The sequence below is a fragment of the Penaeus monodon genome, unplaced genomic scaffold (genome assembly GCF_015228065.2).
Source record: "Penaeus monodon isolate SGIC_2016 unplaced genomic scaffold, NSTDA_Pmon_1 PmonScaffold_69, whole genome shotgun sequence".
NCBI lineage: Eukaryota > Metazoa > Arthropoda > Malacostraca > Decapoda > Penaeidae > Penaeus > Penaeus monodon.
This window is the reverse complement of record NW_023661994.1, coordinates 26781-34537: the sequence shown is the minus strand read 5'-3', so window position 1 is coordinate 34537 and position 7757 is coordinate 26781.

The following is a 7757-nucleotide window of genomic DNA, read 5'->3' as shown; positions in this document are numbered from 1 at the left end:
AAGACCAAGATTCTTGCATAATCCGGGATCGCCAACTCAGGCTATATGGGCACCTAGCTCGTTTCCCTATGGATGACCCTGCTCATTGGGAAGCTCGACGAGACCTGCCGCGAGGAATTAGAGATGGGCCAAGGGCCTGCCTGGAGACTCGCCCCGAGGGACCCTCGTGGATGGAAGCGAAGGGGGATACGGCCATTTCTTGGCCATATAAGAAAATGTCCTTATGATGTAAGAATATGGTAAATGGAAGCCATACAGCGGATGTTATCATCGGTGCGAAAGCTTCACAATATAATATTTGCATGCTTAGTTATCATATAACATATAAATTGGTTGCATATTCATTGAATTTATACATATACTAATATCATAAAAATAACACCAAATACATAAGAGATAACGAGATAGGTCGAGGTGTGTGTTTGTGCATAGATGAACATTGCCGCGATAATTTAAACTCTCTGAAAAGCAAGTAACTAGGTGCCACAATCCGCCACCGTTCAATTGCGAACACATTTTGTGTTGGAAGTTTTGAATTTCCCACCAAACGCCATGTTGTGGATACCCCGTATCATCCAGGCGCGTTTTCTATGCCGGTAGCAGGAGCTCACCTCCTTTGAGGTATCATCACGATTTTCTTCAGGATTCAACAATCTTGTCCAAGGTATGAATTGTATGGATTGTATAAGTATATCTGGAATATTAATTATTATTTGTCAAGTTCTTATACGATCCGATATTTGAATATTTTATAATAGTTTCCCCTGTATTTTATCTGAAATAAAGAAAACTTATGTAAAGAGTAACTTTAACATTTATTACTTGGTTGATATATACCCAATTTATTTATTTATCTATTTATTTATTTTTTACAGATGGAGAGTCTAGAAGAATAATTATAACAAAATATCTGGCAGAAAGTAAAGAACAAACCTTTGACATGGTTTTACAAACAGAAATTAAAAATCATCAAGCTGTCAATAATCATCATCGTACTATGAAGGAACCAAGGAAAAAATATTTGCGAGATGAATATCTTAGGTGCTGGACTAAAGCAAAGCGCACAAAGAGTAGATTCTTTTCTCAAAATAAAAACACAGAAGACGATAGTTTTGACCAAGGTAATGTAATCATTTGTGTATACTGTATGATATTGTTTGTTTTATAGAAACCTCGTATGTGTTCGGGTAGTCTAGATCGTGTATCAAATACGTCTGACATTGTTCGTCTTTTTCCTACAGATCATGAGAAGAGAAGTAGGAGAGCAAAGAACGAATTTGACATAATGCAGAGTGAGAGGAACTCGACCAACAAAAATATTAAATAAGGTAAATTCAGAGTCGCAGCATAAACAATTATCATCCTATCGTGCTCTTTGCCTACAGATAAATAGAGGGATTGTGAGGTTTTCAACCTCCCCCCACCCCCTACCAACACATCCCCCCCTTTCCTTGCCCCAATCCTTCTATCCCTCTCATATCCTTATTCGCACTCTCTTCCTTCCCCTCGCTTTTTCCCTTCTGTACTTCCACTGTAGTTTCTCCCTCATCTACTCGTTTTCCTCGCTTGTTCTACCTTTTACGTCTATCCCTATACAATCCTGCCTCTATCCTATCCCTAGCCTACCCTGTATCCTGCCGCATTTCCCCTCGTACCCCTCTTATTCGCACCCTCTTCTTGTTCCTTCTTCCTTCTACTTCTGCGCTGATTTCCCCCTTTTCCATTCCTTTTTCCCGTTTGCCCTACCTCTTACCATTAATCCTATCTTCTCTTGCTCCCATCCTATCCCTATCCTACCCAGCAACCTGCCGTAATCCACAGGGCGAGTCGAGCACAGCCGGACCACTTCCCTCCGCCAGCCTCATTTTTCCCATTATTTTTGTTTTATGCTGACTTTATTTACATGTATTTTACGTTTATTTTACACCTTTTTGTACTTTTTAAATAAAACTTGTATTGATCCTTCCGTTATCCATATTCTTTTTACGATGCTTCACATGATGTACGGATAACGGGGACAGCCACATCTGCTGCAAATGGATCTTTCTTTTACCTTTTTTTTATCTCTTGTATTTTAAGTTCAGTTTTATTTTTCAATGGTTTATTTTTACTTATTCATCCTTTTAATCTCTTTTACAGTGAGAGAAAGTAACTTATTTTATTATTTTCATTAATGAATCGCAGCAGACTGTTTTATGTATTTTTTATGATAATTGTAATTTTCTTATTGCTTTTGCTGATTGTTTTAATGATTTGATTTATGGTTTTATATTTTGTATGTTTTCTCTTATTATAATAATTCCTTTTTAGTATTTTACATGTTTTTTGTGCTACGCTTCCGTCCGCGGAAGTTAATGTAACCCCCTGTTTTTTGTTTAATAAATGAAGTGCATGCTGTGACTGTGTTGTGACTACCCTTTGGATTTACCTTTACCTGGATTTACACCGTGGAGGCTGAAACAAGGTTGTACTGCCCCTTTTTACTTGCCTAGGTGTATCTATGCTGGACGTGTTTTATTATTTTACATAATCTTTTACTGTGAACCATGTGTGCTTTGTCTTTTCCTTTTTACTAATTCTGAATTTTACTTACTTTTATCTTGCGCTTTTACTCGTTTCTTTTATTCATGCTTTACTCTTTTATTTGAGCTTTTGCTTTTTTTTTTTTTAACTTTTTCCTGTTTTTAAGCCCTTCTGGCACATTTTGTTTTTCTTAAGCCCTTCTGGCGTATTTTTATTAGTTCTTAAGCCCTTCTGGCACTTTTTTACGTAATAGCCTGTTTTACTTTGGTGCCTTCTGCACGGTTCTTTTGTTCATTTTAGGATTATTTTTTGTATTTTTTATCAGGTATCTTCATATTAGTCACGCTCCTGGTAGGCCTGCATCTCCGGGGATAGTTGGCTTGTGAGGTCGTTTGGGTTCAGAGCCTTCAGCTTGGTCCCCTCACTCCCTTTTCGAGGAACGAACGGGGCCCCTCATTTTCCTTGGCCTCTAAGCCTGAAGTCTCCCGCCTCACGGGTGGCTTCATTTGGGTTCCTCTGTCACATAACCTTACAGGTAACCCCCATTTTTGGTGTCAGCGAGTGGGATCTACCAGGAATGTATTTATGAGTTTCTCTGCTCGTTGACTAATACAAAGATTTTTTAAAGTCCAGTATTTAGCTTTTTCCTTTTAGGTTAGTTGTTTTAGTAGGCTTTTCTCTTTCAGCATTTTTACTTGTCTGTTTTTAATAATGCTCCCCTAATGTTCCCCTTTTTACCAGGCTTCGTATTATGCCTGGACATGGAAGACCTGTGCATACAAGGTCATCGAGCCAGCCAAGCTCACGCACATCTTCACTTGACCACCGTACATCTCTCCCAGTTTTGGTTGTACAGGGTTCTAATACCCAAGTACAGGGCGCTGTTCAAGCTGTGGAAAGGGAAGTCATGATGATGGTGGAAATGCTGCAGAGGATGACTGACCTCGTTGCCCAGAATAGGGATGAACTCCTCCGCAGGATAGAAGAAATCTCCCAGAAGAACGAGGATCGATTGCAGCGACTTGAGGACCAACCCCAGGCTAGAACTACTCCTCCAGAGGCGGTGGTATCTTGCAGCAATGGGAGCCAGGTTCCCTCAGCAGCACAGACCAAGGAACAGCCAGCAGAGATTCCACTCCCTCGCATTCGACAAGCCACCACACCACCTGCGGTTAGGCCTGCCAACCCCATTCAAGCCATCACCAGAGAAGACCTCCAGGAATGGCAGTGACAACTAGAGGAGAGGGAAAGGCGTCTGCAACAGCAAGAGCGGGCTCTCTTTCACAGCCAGCTAAGTGGTCAGCATCCGCCAGTATACAGGGAGTGGAGGCGGACCTGGACAATCTAGTAGCACATCCTGGGACTTCTTCACACCGGCGGGAGGCTAGTCGAACTTTCCCCGAGCCGGCCCCAAGAATGACCACACTCGTACGCACAAAGTACTGTGATAAGCCAGCACAGGACCATCTTCAGTACCACCAGCCTTCACTGGGTTCCAGGGATGTCATCCCATATCTTGTGTCCAGGGACTCCATACCCCACTTCAAAGGAGAAACCTCTGCCTGTGAGCCCCTAAAGAGGAACCAGGAGGTGGAGAGTTACATTCGGGCCATCGAAAACCTGGTAAGACCCGCAACTGAAGAGGCCTACATCCAGGCTGCAAGAGCAAGCTGTCGGGGCAGAGCAGAAACCATCATCAACGGAATACGGGATTGGGACATCTTCAAGCGGCAGCTGATGCGTAAGTTCAGAGGCAAGTGTACAGCCTCTGACTTCTTCAAAGTACTATACGATCATGGTATGACTGAAAGGCAGGCTCCAATGGACTTTTTCCTTGAGGTGGAGGCGTCGGTCTTCCAAGGCTACCGGGACCATCGAGGAGCTGTTGGAGAGCCTTCAGAGCTGATCAGGCGGGTCTTCCTTGCTGGCTTACCGTCGACACTGCGGGATCTCCTTGTCCTCAAGGATGATTACTCGCCAATCCAGCTGGCAGAAACCGCCCAGAAGCTTTGGAACTCTAGGTATGGCATCCGGCACGGCAGTTCCAACACTCGCCATCAGTCTCCAAACGACCTTCAAGAAGAAGAGTACCAGGTCCGACGTCGTACTCCAGACCGTCCACCTCGTGCTCGAGACCGCTATGACCTATTTCCTCTAGCTGCTTCACCACCACCTGCCCGGCCTCTTGCCTCACCTTCAACACCTCGTCGGAATGTATGGTGTGAATACCATCGTAGCTCGACCCACAGCACCAGGGAATGCCGAGTTGCAGCCCGTCAGCCACCACCACCAGCATTCTTTTGTTTCCGATGTGGAAGAGGTGGTCACATGTCTCGTGAGTGCCCCTTTCCGAGAGGCCAGGAAGGAAGGGTTCCCAGCTTCACTGGCGACCTCCCAGGAGGGAACCCACACACGCTCCATCACAGCCCAGACAGAGCTGTTGCAGGCAGCTCCTGTGAGTACTCCAGCGGTTGTCGGACGTCAAGTCGTGGCACTCAGTGTTGATGGGAAGACTCTTCTCTGCTTCATTGACACTGGGTAACAGGTGACTCTGGTCAAGCCCAGTGCCTTGGGAGTGATCGATCCAGCAACCAAGCTCTGACATCATGTTTCCAGCAAGGTTCTCCAGGGTGTCTCTGGAGAACCCTTCCATCCAGCTGCAGAGGTTACATTCAGCTTTAACATCACCTTGCTTTACTTCACCACACCATTGTAGCTGACCTTTCATTCCATGGTAACATCCTCCTTGGGACAGACTTCTTACACCGCCTGGACTTTACTTTACAGTCTGAAGCTAAGTCATCTCATGGACTACTAATTTTAGGGGGTTGTGCTCCTGTACATGGACGCACATTCCCTGCAGATTAGCATGACTCTGACCTGGCAAATTCTCCGACTGGACTCCAAAGGCTCATCCATCTGCTCCACCAGAAGCTGCAGTACACCTTGCACGTCCCACTGAAATCCCACCACATTCAGGTCACTTTCTGGAAGGCTGCATTTCTCACCTGGGACAGGCGGATGGAGATGTTATTTTAACTCCTGCTGTAACTGACAACCTGACACTACCACACCTTGTTACAACAGCCACTCGACGACGATGCTCCATTGGGCCCTGAATCCCACTTCACGGTCACTAGTATTGAAACAGGGTTCAATACTTGGGACTATCACACCCCTAGGAGAGGTTTACAGTGTACCACAGTCCGTCAACCATCCTGATCCGCCACAATCAACCCTCAGGGACACGGCTGCCAGGAATCACATATCTCCTGTCAGGACTGGCCTTGAGGAGGACCTCGAGGATAAGAACCACACAGCCCCTGGGTTTACTGTTATTGCTGCTGCCGGGCGAGACAGGTGTCCCGTCAGTCCAGGATCTACGGTAGCTCAAGGCCTGGGAAGTTCCTCTGCCTCTGCCATGACAGCCGAGGTTTGCACTTCAAACTAAAGATGAGAAGACATTCACAACTGCTTCCGCCGTCACAGAGCCGGAGCACTTTATTGATCATTCCTTATTACCTGAGGGAGCTGTTGAACCAGAAATGGAATGGGACGATTTCTCCACCTACTTACATGACATCCCAGAAGAAGATTGGGACATAGAGGCTGCTTTGCTACCACCCTCCATAGCTGTTGTCATGTGTGAAGCTGTGGCAAAACCAAACGATGACGATGATGAGACTGATGGTATACCTGACCTTAGTCATTTACCGGAGCAGCAGAGACAAGAACTTGACAAGCTGTTGGAGCAGTTCCAGGAGCTTTTTGATGGGGGAGAAGGATGGCAGTCTTCGTTTCTGTGTCAATTATCGGGGGCTCAATGCCGTTACCAAGAAAGACGCTTACCCACTTCCTAGGATCGACGCTCTCATCGACGAACTGGGTCCCACTGACACATTTACCACGCTAGATGCCTGAGCAGCTTATTGGGCAGTTGAGGTGGAGCCCTCCTATAGGCCCAAGACTGCCTTCTCTGATGGGTACCGGCTGTTTCACTTCTGCCGTCTCCCCTTCGGTCTCTCAACTGCACCAACCACCTTCCAGTGCACGATGAATCTCCTCCTTTCTCCTGTTCTAGGCAAGCACACCCTATGCTACCTAGATGACATTGTCATTTATAGCCGTGGGTTCCACCAACACCTGCAAGACCTGGAAGAAACGCTACAACTCTTAGCAGCTGGATTGAAACTGAACATGGAGAAATGCCATTTTGCTGCTACTACGATTGACTTCCTGGGATTCACCATCAATCCGGAAGGAGTCCTTCCCAACCAGGATAAGGTGACAGCAATAGCCAAAACTCCAGCACCACGCAATGTTCGTGAGGTATGCCATTTCTTAGGGTGCACTGGGTTCTTCAGGAAGCACATTCCTGGTTATGCAAGCATTTCTTCTCCATTGCACTTACTCCTTAAGAAGAATCAGAAAAGGTCTTGGGGAACTGATCAACAGAAGGCCTTTCAGGAGCTAAAGGACCGCCTTACCACAGCACCAGTTCTTCGTCAGCCAGATTTCAGCTGGGAGTTTGAGTTACACACAGATGCTTCCTCCATCGCAATTAGTTCTTGCCTGATGCAAAGATCAGATGACAACACACCCCATGCTGTTGCCTATTTTAGCCGCAAGTTACGAGCTGCCGAATCCAGATATCCTGCCATTGACTTGGAGGCCCTCAGTGTGGTTGAAGGTGTCAGGATATTCGACTCTTACCTCTATGGACGACACTTCACAATTTTTGTCAACTTGTTTTGATGACTCATGCCAGTCACCACTACACCATCCGCTATCATCCCCATGCCAACAGGATGATAGAGCGCACCAATCGTGTCGTCAAATCAGCTCTGACTGCTTTGGTGGAGCATAGACCAAGGGTTTGGCACCAGTTCATCCCTGAACTTAGGTTGTAGATTAGGTTGCTATCCACAGGACAACCCATGAACAGCCTTTGAATCTCCTGACTGGCCGGCATGCCAATTTTCCAGTTGGTCTGACAAATGAAGCAGTGTTTGCTGAAAACCTCAACCTGCAGGAACGACTCCAGGCAGCCAGACAAGCAGCTGTCACCGCTTCTAACCAGTCCAGACAGACCTATGGAAGTTACTACAATCGAGGTACAAGAGAACGATTCGAACCAGAGGTAGGCTCTCTCGTCTGGTATTATGAGCACAGGCACCGTACTGGTTTTCTACCACCATTAACAGGAAAATGACGAGGACCTGCAAGAGTTGTTG